Genomic DNA, 14005 nt, shown 5'->3' on the forward strand with positions numbered 1-14005 from the left:
CACGACCACGTGCCTTACTCCCTGCCTTCTTCATCTTGGTAGACTGATAAAGATAGGCAGAAAAGTAAAAAAGGGGTGGCTTAGTGTTCTTATTCCTGAACACCTGCTAACCAGTATAAGAAACACTAATTTGGCTAAGAGTGTGTGTACTACACTTTAATATGATCTAATGTGGCCTAGACAACTGTAAAGTGGAGTGTTTGGTGAACTTTATTTCCTTTTTTTTTTTGGGTGGGGGGAAAGGAAAGGATGTGACCAAAGTTTGAAAGCTATAGTATCACAAACTTTTTGGAGCGATTACAATGCAGGAAGCTAACCTACAATGCAATTGATGAGGCTCCAAAAAATAGGGTGATACTAGCCTGGCTGGCCCTGAAGGGCACAAGCCAGCAAAAATGCTCCTCTATCTAATCCTATATAGTGTTTGCAACCCACCAATGACAATGGATGCGGTTGGAAGCACACTAATATAGGAGCAAAAATCTGGCTAAATTTGCTGCAAAAAAAGGACTATGTATGAGGCAGTGACGCACGCTGAGCGGACTACAGCTAGCGGTGGCTGTAGAACACACTGCAACGTGAGCTGCACTCACACACAGAGAGACCTATCAGACAGCCAAAAACAGTGCAGAGAAATGGGCTATAGCACTGAAAGGCTGCTGAAAGGCTCCGCTGTCCACTCCTTTAGTGTTTGCAACCAACGTATATGGATACGTATGGAAGCACACTATACAGGAGAAAAAAAAAGCAGAAATAAAAGAAAAATGTGTATGAGGCAGAGACACACGCTGGCCGGCCTACAAGCAGACGTGCCTGCAGGACACACTACACAGCGTGGGTCTGCACTCACACAGCCCTTGCAGACAGCTGTGAAAACAGCGCTGCTAGGGAAAAGCAAGCTAGAGTGGTGGTTTATGTAGCCTGGATAAAGCACAATATTGTTTTTAGAATCGCTATTTCTAACTGTCCCTCACAGTCTTCAACAGCAGCCTGTCCCTAACTGAATTCACAGCAGAGTGACCAGAAATGGCAGCTGCAGTGCTTTTTATAGTGCATCATGACATCATTTCAGCAGCCAATCACAGCCATGCCAGTAGTTAACATGCCTAGATGCCTAACAGGATATGCCCACACTTCTGAGGATCCCCATTGGCTGAATCAAATCGGGCGGGCTCCTAGCATTATGGGAACTTCCGATTCCGGTATTCGATATGAAAAAAGTATCGGAACTAAGTATCGGAATTCCGATACAGCTAATATCGGCCGATACCCGATACTTGCGGTATCGGAATGCTCAACACTAGTGGCAAGTCTTCTGGCTAATGTGTGTTTCCCAGGTTTTGTGAGGTGTATCCCATCTCTTGCGAGAAGTCCATCGTAGAGGTAATTCACGCATGAATTACCTTAGTAATGATGGTATCACGTAGTGATGGCGAACTCAGTCGAAGGGTTCAAGAGAGGCTTGGATGTCTTCCTGGAGCGTAACAATATTGCATCTTACAGTTATTGTTAGGTTCTTTAGAAGGACGTAGATCTGGGGATTTATTCTGACAGAATTTTATAGGCTGAACTGGATGGACTAATGTATTTTTTCGGCCTTACTAACTATGTTACTATGTATGTTAATAGGCAGCAGCAGACAGTAATGGAATGAACACTCTTGCTGTATGCAATGAAGTATGTCACATACAGTATACTGCCTGCCTACCTAGCACTGATATCTATACACACTGTAATTAGTCCTCAGAAGGACTGTTGGTTTAGATAAATTTGTGTATTCAATATGGTATACTCACACTGACATATACACCGCCAAATCTGTCCCTGTCTCTGCAGCAACTCTCCCTACACTGCCTAAGTCCGAAATGTATCATATTCAATATATTGTGAGCCAATTGTTTATTAAGCTTTCAGATATTTTTTTGCGCCCCGTTTTATTTAATTTGACATCCGTTCTTTGCCTAATTAATCACATTATGATATCATTAAGGCTACTATATTATCGGGTTATATTGTGTGGCTTCTCAGTTTCACAGCCTATGTGTCAAGACTGAGGCTGTGCACATGCACCGCCTGTGTCCCGGCTCTCTGTGTGTTGCGTCACGTGACCTTGGCAACGTCGGGTACTCTGACCCCGTGCATCCAGTCACGTGATGTGAGCACTGAGAACTTCCGAGTCCTCCTGGTGATGCACGCGTCGACGCCACCTCCGTCAGACACATCAGTTTGAGAATGCAAGGGTATTTAAGCTCCCCCAAATTGTCCCTGGGCACCCCTCTGATGAAGGAATCCCCATTCCAAAACGCGCGTCGGGGCTGCGCTGATTGACACCGGCGGCATTTAAAGGTACAGTCCCCTTCATTACAGATATTGTGGCTCTTTAACAGGATGTGACTCCCAAATGGTATAGTAGACTTGGGCTCTATGCAGCTATAATTTTATTCTTGTATTTGTATGCACATTGTCGCTTTCTTTATCTGTCATGCTAATTGTTGTTTAACTATTACTATTTGGGCATCATGCAACTATGTTTGCATTTGTATTCTATTTATGCACATTGTCACTTCCCTATTCTATTTATATAAGTTAGTGAAACACAGAGAAACACAGTACAATGAACGTGAAAAAATACTCTGCTGTAAAAAAATATCTAACAATAAACAGCAAGTGCTAGTAAAAAGATTATAACAAAACAGGGTATTTAGCTGATATGTTTTTTGCAAAAAATGTATACTAAGCCGCTCCATCAAATGCTAAGGTATACCCCTCAGAGCAGTCCTAACCAATGTATTTAAAACCTGACCATGTGAACAGTACCTATATGAGCAGGATTCAGAAAGGTAATGTCTGATGTGGACATGCTGTGTAAGATGGCATTATATGTGCATGGCCCACAAGAGAGGGGTGGAGACCTCCCAAAAACTTGCAAAAGCAGGAAACCAATTGAATACAAATGCCTGGGCCATGCACATACAATGAACAAATTGGTAAGACAGTGTTCACACCACCAAGAGACTGAAACACAGAGAGACACAGTACAATAAACGTGAAAAAATACTCTGCTGTAAAAAAAAAAATATAACAATAAACAGCAAGTGCTAGTAAAAAGATGATAACAAAACAGGGTATTTAGTTGATACGTTTTTTGCAAAAAATGTATATTAAGCCGCTCTACCAAACGCCAAGGTATACCCATCTAAGCAGTCCTAACCAATGTATTTAAAACCTGACCATGTGAACAGTACCAACATGAACAGGATTCAACGAGGTAATGTATGATGTGGACATGCTGTGTGAGACGGCTTTATATGTGCAAGACCCCTACAAGAGGTTAATCATTTTCTCAGAGTTCTGTGCCCTGTCTTGTATTTTTGTTCAGTAAACATTTTGTAAGTGCTAATCCAATAGTTACCAGTATAGGTTTATTACCATATATACTGTATAATAGAGAAGGAATGTAACATTTTATATTAGAACAAGTGTTCTAGTGGTTCCTATCTGACATTCTGCAATGCTCAAAGAAATACATTACAATATTCTAATAAAAAGTGACCTATTTAAAATTGCCAGGTGAGCCATCATCTACTTTCATCTTCACACAGTTGTAATGGCAGATAAATGTCTTTAAAAAAATGGAAAATGCAATGAGGATTGATTTGTCATATACACTGTACATACAAACAGCCATTGACACTTAACTAAAGTTCATATTTTTTTCCAGTAAAAGCTGTCTAATAAAATACAGCCACAAATAATAATAAGAATTTTTGTGGCCCACCTTGGAAATGTATGACATTACCATTCCCCTTGTCAGTGAGATGCAATTTCCACTATTTTCCACATTTTCATTGTTACAGGCATCACACAGGTAAAGATTAGTGATGAGCGCACATGCTCGGAAATGCTCGGTGTTTGCCCGAGCATCTCACTGCTCGTCAGGTTGCTCATCGGGAGCTCGGGTCCCCTTCCTGCATGTTTGGCACTCTTTAGAATGCCAATCAACCTGCAGGGATTGTCTGCCACACTGTAATGCCGCAGACATGTTGGTTGTGGCATTACAGTGGTTGGCTGGCTGCACAGCGTCATCAGGTCTATAAGAGACCGGGCAGCGCCGTGCTCATCACAGCCTGCTCCGGCCGGACTTAGGCAAGTTAACCAATGTATAAGCACTGGAAGAAAATAAAAATAAAAACTCATATATATATATATATATATATATATATATATATATATATATATATATATATATCTGAATGAAAATAATATAGTAAATTTTATCTTATCCCCAAGTGCTCAAAGAGGTGAAAACCACCTAAAAAGACGCAAAAGACCAAAGTTACCCATAAAACCAGACAAAAGTTGGTGTATAGTACAAAATATTTTTATTAATGATCACAATAATAAGAACACTGGCAATGGGACAATGCCCAACACACAGGGCCGATATTCACTGGCCATATAATAATATATAGATATTTGAGCATTTATTGTATCAAAGATAAAAAATAATTATAAATAGGCATAAAAGGTAAAAAAAATATTATCTCCCAAATAAATCCATTACAATTTTACAGCCCCAACCATAATGCAGCTAAAAGATTCCTTAAAACATGTGCATTATCCCATAAAGTATATGTGAAAAAGGTGCAAATACTATGTGCAAAATAGTAGTGCAGCCCTGCTCTATGTAGCAGAAATTCTCACTTGCTATGAGCGTCTACCACCAGGCGGCGCTCATAGCGATCCAGCAATGACAACCTTAGGGGTCTTCTTCTGACCCGGGGTGTCATGCCAACCTATCGGCGACTCACAATCATGTGAGACGGGTGCCGATGGGAGAAGTCAGAGCTTGAAAGCAGCATTTAACATGTTAACAGCTGCGGGTGAATCACAATTCCACCTGCGGCTGTTTTGGGCACATGTCAGCTGTACAGATCAGCTGTCATGTCCTGGAAAAGTCGTGGACTCATCGCCGGAGCCCGCACCAAACAGGGGGAGAGGTCCAATGATGCACTCTGTCCATCACTGGATGTTAAAAGGTTAATTCCTTGAACTTTAAAGTAGTGGAAATATTATTTGTTTTACTGTATACCTCAGCTGCTGCAGAATCTCTTTATAAAGAGGAAGTAGAAGATTCATGTCAATCATTGTTGAACAATGTTCTGTCTTCTTACATGTTCTCACGGTGTGCAATATAGCATGCAGCATAAACGTTCTCTGTCTTCCAAAATAAGCAGACCTTTATCTATAGTCTAACTTATTTATAGATCACCTGGTTGATGTATATGAAACAAAATATTGTAGATGCCTCTCCATTACTAACCTGTGGGCATAATGTAGCGTGACAATACAAAGGTGACATCAACCCCACAAATATGAACCCCACTTTCCACCACTACAGGGCAAGTGGGAAGAGTGAGGCTAAGTGCCCAAATTGGGGCATCTATAAGCTGAAAAGTTTCTGAGATGCCTGAGAGCTGATGTTTTCAGCCTGGGGGGTGCCAATATCCATGACCCCTTCCTAGGCTATTAATATCAGCCTGCAGCTGTCTGCCTAGCCTTTGCTGGTTTGATTTTATAGGGGGACCCCATGTCAATTTTTTTCTTGGGTTCCCCTGTAAACTAGCCAGTAAAGGCTAAGCAAACAGCTGTGAGCTGATAATAGCCTGGGAACCTTTATAGCTATTGGCTCCTTACCAGAATATTAACATCAGCCCTCAGCCATTGGCTTTCCCTCTGCTGGTTATGAAAATTATGCAGGAGCCCATGCAATTTTTTTTTTTATATTTTTTGAAAAATAAACAGATATTGCGTTTCATGCAGATTTCTGATAGTTGCTCTTTTGTTACAGCATATGTACCGTATATACCTGAGTATAAAGCCAAGATTTTCAGTCCATTTTTTGGGGTGGAAAGTCCCCCCTCTCGGCTTATACTCGAGTCATATATGACAGGTGTTCGGCGGGGGGGAGCGAGGGTGTCAGATCATATTTGCCCCCTCCTGGCATGGTCTCTGCAGCCCCTGCTTCTCCCATGGTCTCTGGCACCTGTGTTCAGAGGTCACGTGGTACTGCTCATTAAAGTCATGAATGTGCGCATATTAATGTCTTTAATGAGCGGTACAACGTGACCACTGAAGGAAGGAAGAGCTGCCGGAGACTGTGGGAGAAGCAGGCGCTGCATAGATGCGCGAGGAGGGGGTAAGTATATGCGATATTCACCTGTCCTCATTCCACCGCTACACATCGCTTTGTCCTCCGCGTCCTCTGTCAATGACGTTCATGTCAGAGGGTGCAATGACGTGGATAGTGTGCGTCCTCTGCCTAACAGTCACTAACAGAGGACCCGGAAGACAGAGCGGCGTGCGGCAGTGGAACGGGGACAGGTGAATATTGCAGGTGACAAGGCCTGAGCCAACGGTGACACCGGCACCTGGTCCCCATAGTGCGCCAAAGTCTCCACCTGCTCAGGACACCGGCACCTGGCCCCCAGCGACGAGAGGTGAGTATGTCATTTTTTTATTTGCAGCAGCATATGGGGCCATAACCTTTATGGAGCAGCATATGGGCCATAATCAGTTTATGGGCCATAGAGCAGTTTATGGGGCAGCATGTGGGGCAAAATCTATGGAGCATCTTATGGGGCAGCATATGAGGCATAATCTATGGAGCATCTTATGGGGCAGCATATGGGGCGTAATCTATGGAGCATTTTATGGGGCAGTATATGGGGCATAATCTATGGAACATCTTATGGGGCAGCATATGGGGCATAATCTATGGAGCAGCATATGGAGCATAATCTATGGAGCAGCATATGGGGCATAATCTATGGAGCATCTTATGGGGCAGCATATGGGGCATAATCTATGGAGCATTTTATGGGGCAACATATGGGGCATAATCTATGTAGCATCTTATGGGGCCATAACCTTAATGGTGCAGCATATGGAGCATATTCTATGGAGCATCTTATGGGGCCATTATTAATCTTTGTGTAGCTTTATATGGGGTGTATTTTGTATGGAGCATCTTATGGGGCCCATCATGAACTGTATGGAGCATTATATGGGGCTCCTGATTCAATATGGATATTCAAAAACCTTTAACCTACTGATGTCTCAATTAACTTTACTTTTATTGGTATCTATTTTTATTTTTTAAATTTACCAATAGCTGCTGCATTTTCCACCCTAGGCTTATACTCGAGTCAATAAGTTTTCCCAGTTTTTTATGGCAAAATTAGGGGGGTCGGCTTATACTCGGGTTGGCTTACACTTGAGTATATATGGTAGGTTAATTATGCTAATGCTCCTACATAGGCTGGTGACTGTGTATGTGTTTCTTTATTTAAATCTTTATGTACCATTTTATTAATGAGAGTATCTCGCAGACACCTGTTCATTACTAAATCTCGGGCTTGGTGTTACATACATACACTCACTGGCCACTTTATTAGGTACACCTGTCCAACTGTGTGTTAAGACTTAATTTCTAATCAGCCAATCACATGGCGGCAACTCAGTGCATTTAGGCATGTAGACATGGTCAAGACAATCTCCTGCAGTTCAAACCGAGCATCAGTATGGGGAAGAAAGGTGATTTGAGTGCCTTTGAACGTGGCATGATTGTTGGTGCCAGAAGGGCTGGTCTGAGTATTACAGAAACTGCTGATCTACTGGGATTTTCACGCACAACCATCTCTAGGGTTTACAGAGAATGGTCCGAAAAAGAAAAAAAATCCAGTGAGCGGCAGTTCTGTGGCCGGAAATGCCTTGTTGATGCCAGAGGTCAGAGGAGAATGGGCAGACTGGTTCGAGCTGATAGAAAGGCAACAGTGACTCAAATTGCCACCCATTACAACCAAGGTAGGCAGAAGAGCATCTCTGAACGCACAGTGCGTCGAACTTTGAGGCAGATGGGCTACAGCAGCAGAAGACCACACCGGGTACCACTCCTCTCAGCTAAGAACAGGAAACTGAGGCTACAATTTGCACAAGCTCATCGAAATTGGACAGTAGAAGATTGGAAAAACGTTGCCTGGTCTGATGAGTCTCGATTTCTGCTGCGACATTCGGATGGTAGGGTCAGAATTTGGCGTAAACAACATGAAAGCATGGATCCATCCTGCCTTGTATCAACGGTTCAGGCTGGTGGTGGTGGTGTCATGGTGTGGGGAATTTTTTCTTGGCACTCTTTGGGCCCCTTGGTACCAATTGAGCATCGTTGCAACGCCACAGCCTACCTGAGTATTGTTGCTGACCATGTCCATCCCTTTATGACCACAATGTACCCAACATCTGATGGCTACTTTCAGCAGGATAATGCGCCATGTCATAAAGCTCGAATCATCTCAGATTGGTTTCTTGAACATGACAATGAGTTCACTGTACTCAAATGGCCTCCTCAGTCACCAGATCTCAATCCAATAGAGCATCTTTGGGATGTGGTGGAACGGGAGATTCGCATCAGGGATGTGCAGCCGACAAATCTGCGCCAACTGTGTGATGCCATCATGTCAATATGGTCCAAAATCTCTGAGGAATGCTTCCAGCACCTTGTTGAATCTCTGCCACGAAGAATTGAGGCAGTTCTGAAGGCAAAAGGGGGTCCAACCCGTTACTAGCATGGTGTACCTAATAAAGTGGCCAGTGAGTGTATATATTTATATATAGTGTGTTAATGATGGTAGCCTTTGTTACGGTGGTCCCAGCTCTATGCAGGTCATTCACTACGTCCCCTGTGTGGCTCTGGGATTTTTGCTCACCGTTCTGATCATTTTGACCCCACGGTGTGAGATCTTGTGTGGTGCTCCAGATCGAGGGAGACTATCAGTGGTCTTGTATGTCTTCCATTTTCTAATTATTGCTCCCACAGTTGATTTCATCACATCAAGCTGCTTGCTTATTGCAGATTCAGTCTTCCCAGCCTGGTGCAGGGCTACAATTTTGTTTCTGGTGTCCTTCGACAGCTCTTTGGTCTTCACCATAGTGGAGTTTGTAGTGTGACTGGGGCAATACCAAATATGTGTACTTTTTTACATAAATAAATGTATTTATTGGATTAATATTTTTTTCTTTTTTTGTTCTTTATTTAAGGATTTTTTAAAATATTTTTACACTTTTTAATAACTTTTTTCTTTTTTTACATTGTCCCAGGATGGGACATCAAAGTACAGTGTCAGATCACTGATGTTTTACTCTGCAATGCATCTGCTCTTAGCAGGCACTGAGAAGCCACCTTCCCTACAGGACCCTGAAGGACCTGTGCAGCCATTTTGCGGCCGGGGGTCACCATGGAGGCCATCGACACAATACAATCGCATCACGTTGTGCTGATAGAAGCAGACAGAGAACTCACTTCCTGTGCGATGCTCCTTGATGTCGCTGTCACTAATGACAGGAGCATCAGAGGGGTTAAACACCCGCGATTGGTGCTAGCATTGATCGTGGGCATTGCTACAGGGTTTCAGCTCTCACATAGAGATGACATGTGCACCCGATCACGGCGGCACTCAGCGTGAGCCTGCATAATCGTGTCACCCTACATATACTGCTGTTTGTCTGAACGCAGGTCCCGCAACAGCAGATATGTATGGTGCATGTCGGGAAGGAGTTAAAGGGACTGTATCTGGTCTCGAAAACTGTGTTATCAAGAAAAGCTCAGTTGTCAAAGACTACATTACTTAAAAGAGACAACCTATAACAAGGCTAACACCCAATTAGAAACACAGATCACAAGATCAGTATAAGGCTGTGTTCACACACACAGCGTTTTTTTTCACGTTTTTCCCGCAGATTTACCAAAAAATCCACTTAAAAGAAGCTTCCCATTCATTTTAATGCTTTTTTCACTTTTTGTGCATATTGATGCGTTTTTTACCGCAAAAAAATGCTTCGCGGTAAAAAACGCAGCATGCTCATTAATTTCGCGGCAAATTTCGCATTTTTGGCTATTTTCTCTGTGTCTGGGGACGAGCAGAAAAAATCGAGGCAAAAACGCGCAGAAAAAAACGCGCGTTTTCTGGGAAGGAGTCCTGTTTTTATGCAGAAATTTTCTGCATACTTGTGCACATAGCCTTAAGGTGCAGAGTAAGTACATGTGGGAAGAAGGCACGGTGCCGAAATGCACGTTGGGGTGGGTGACACCACTGACTCTCAGGTATTGTTCTCAGGCAACTGATATTTTACAATTTTCACTCGCTTTCTTGATGGTACTTTTATGTCTTTACATTGGTATACAGTCTCCTTAGACTTCGTTATCATACCCTTTGACCTGGTGTGATCTTGGGTCTTGGTCATTTATATGGGTTTATGACATTGTATACATGCACTTGCACTTTTGTTTGAAATGCTTTACAGCTTTTAAGCCTGATTTCTACCCTGAGTCTTTTTGTGGTTCCACCTTCTGGCTTACCACTGTCACATCTCTTTACATTTCTAGTCGTATGGTTTTATTATTGCTGTTCTCTTCAATAAAGCTTTATACATTTTTATCTATTGAATTCTTTTGGAGCTTTTTTTCTAAATTTTTTAAATAGTTGTTTTAAGTTTTAGAGACTGTAGGATGTGGCTATCATATCGAATATAGAGGAGCTGTGGGGCCATAATATACAGTGCCTTGCGAAAGTATTCAGCCCCCTGGAACTTTTCAACCTTTTCCCACATATCATGCTTCAAACATAAAGGTACCAAATGTACATTTTTGGTGAAGAATCAACAAGTGGAACACAATTGTGAAGTTGAACCAAATTTATTGGCTATTTTAAATTTTTGTGGAAAGTCAAAAACTGAAGACTGGGGCGTGCAATATTATTTGGCCCCTTTAACTTAATACTTTGTTGCGCCACCTTTTGCTGCGATTACAGCTGCAAGTCGCTTGGTATATGTCTCTATCAGTTTTGTACTGAAATTCTTGCCCATTCTTCCTTGGCAAACAGCCCTAGCTCAGTGAGGTTTGATGGAGATCGTTTGTGAACAGCAGTTTTCAGCTCTTTCCACAGATTCTCGATTGGATTCAGGTCTGGACTTTGACTTGACCATTGTAACACCTGGATACATTTATTTGTGCACCATTCCTTTGTAGACTTTGCTTTATGTTTGGGATCATTGTCTTGTTGGAAGACAAATCTCTTTCCCAGTCTCAGGTCTTTTGCAGACTCCAACAGGTTTTCTTCAAGAATGGTCCTGTATTTGGCTCCATCCATCTTCCCATTAATTTTAATCATCTTCCCTGTCCCTGCTGAAGAAAAGCAGGCCCAAACCATGATGGAGCCACCACCATGTTTGACAGTGGGGATGGTGTGTTCAGGGTGATGAGCTGTGTTGCCTTATGCTAAGCATATCATTTGGCATTGCTGCCAAAAAGTTCGATTTTGGTTTCATCTGACCAGAGCACCTTCTTCCACATGTTTGGTGTGTCTCCCAGGTGGCTTGTTGCAAACTATGAACAACACTTTTTATGGATATCTTTGAGAAAAGGCTTTCTTCTTGTCACTCTTCCATAAAGGCCAGATTTGTGCAGTGTACGACTGATTGTTGTCCTATGGACAGACTGTCCCACCTCAGCTATAGATCTCTGCAGTTCATCCAGAGTGATCATGGGCCTCTTGGCTGCATCTCTGATCAGTCTTCTCCTTGTTTGAGATGAAAGTTTAGAGGGACGGCCAGGTCTTGGTAGATTTGCAGTGGTATGATAATCCTTCCATTTCAATATGATTGCTTGCACAGTGCTCCTTGGGATGTTTAAAATTTTGGAAATCATTTTGTATCCAAATCCGGCTTTAAACTTCTCCACAATAGTATCACGGACCTACCTGTTGTGTTCCTTGGTCTTCATGATGCTCTCTGTGCTTCAAACAGATCCCTGAGAGTATCACAGAGCAGGTGCATTTATACGGAGACTTGATTACACACAGGTGGATTATATTTATCATCATTAGTCATAGGATCATTCAGAGATCCACAATGAACTTCTGGAGTGAGTTTGCTGCACTGAAAGAAAAGGTGTCGAATAATATTGCACAACCCACTTTTTAGTTTTTGACTTTCCACAAAAATTTAAAATGACCAATAAATTTCGTTTAACTTCACAATTGTGTCCCATTTGTTGTTGATTCTTCACCAAAAAATTACATTTGGCATCTTTATGTTTGAAGCATGATATGTGGGAAAAGGATGAAAAGTTCCAGGGGGGCTGAATACTTTTGCAAGGCACTGTATGTTCAGTATTTGTTGAGTAATTTAGCTTAGTTTTGGTAATCCAAAATCAGGACTGGAAGAATAAGAGAGAAAGTATATTAGAAACATTTGCGCTCTGTCTCCATTTTTCTATTGAAGTAAAAAACACCAAATACTCAATGTGTGCACGTGGCCTAATAATATCATGAACAATTGCAAGAAACAACCCATATATTCAGCAATATAACATAATAGTTTGAGGGTGTTTTCTGCCATACTCTTATAAGCTTGTCACCTAATGCTTTAAAAGGATCCTTCACCTAGTACTATTTTTGTTTTTAGTTCCCAGATGGACTATGACTAGGGATGAGCTTTCCGATATTGAAATATCGGAAATCGGCCCGATATTTGCAATATTGGAATTCCGATTTCCGATTCTGATATTTTTTTCGCATCGGAAATCGGAAAGCAGATGAAGACTAAGCATGGTTTAAAGGGAGTGTATCCGTTCCTCCACGTGGTGCTCCTGGAAACTCCCTGCAAAGCAAGGTGAGCTGAACACAGACACATGTCAGTCAAAGGGCATATTGACACCACCACTGGCAGTTTTAATTTAATAATGTAAAATAACTATCCCTAACCCTAACTATCCCTAACCCCTAACCCTTAACCCTTACCACTAATCCTAACCCTAACTAACCCTAACCACTAACCCAAACCCCTAACCCTTACCCTAATCCTACTAACCCTAAACCCTAACCCTAGCTCCTAACCCTGCTAACCATAAGCATAACCGTAACCTTAACCCTACTAACCCTAACCCCTAACCCTACTAATCATAAGCATAACCCTAAACCCTAACCCTACTAACGCTAACCCTACTAACTATAAGCATAACCCTAACCGGAAACCCTGACTCTACTAACCCTAACTAACCCTAACCCCTAACACTTACCCTAACCCTACTAACCCTAACCCTAAACCCTAACCCCTAACCATAACCCTACTAATCCTAACCCCTAACCCTAACCCTACTAACCCTAACCTCTAACCCTACTAACCATAACCCCAACCCTACTAACCTTAACCCCTAACCCTAACCCTACTAACCATAAGCATAACCCTAAACCCTAACCCTACTAACCCTAACCCCTAACCCTACTAACTATAAGCATAACCCTAACCATAAACCCTGACTCTACTAACCCTAACTAACCCTAACACATAATCCTTACCCTAACCCTACTAACCCTAACCCTAAACCCTAACCCCTAACCATAACCCTACTAATCCTAACTCCTAACCCTACTAACCCTAACCCCTAACCCTACTAACCATAACCATAACCCCTAACCCTACTAACCATAAGCATAACCCTAACCCTAGCTAACCCTAACCCCTAACCCTTACCCTAACCCTAACCCTACTAACCCTAACCATAACCCTAACTCTAACTCTAACCCTAACCCTAAACACTAACCCCTAACCAACCCTAACCCTACTAACCCTAACCCTACTAACCATAAGCATAACCATAAGCATAACTAACCCTAAGCCCTAACCATTAACCCTAACCCTACTATCCATAAGCATAACCCTAACCCTAACTAACCCTAACCCCTAACCCTTACCCTAACCCTACTAACCCTAACCATAACCCTAACTAACCCTAATCCCTAACTCTAACCCTACTAACCCTAAACCCTAAACCTTACCCTACTAACCATAAACCCTAACCCTACCCCAACTAATCCTAACCCAAAGAAAAAACACCGCTGTTAAGAAGATGGTGACCAGTTTTCCTGCTACAGTTTTCGCTCTGTGCATT

Source organism: Dendrobates tinctorius, unplaced genomic scaffold, assembly GCF_039654945.1.
Source record: "Dendrobates tinctorius isolate UK_male_01 unplaced genomic scaffold, ASM3965494v1 ptg000139l, whole genome shotgun sequence".
Classification (NCBI taxonomy): domain Eukaryota; kingdom Metazoa; phylum Chordata; class Amphibia; order Anura; family Dendrobatidae; genus Dendrobates; species Dendrobates tinctorius.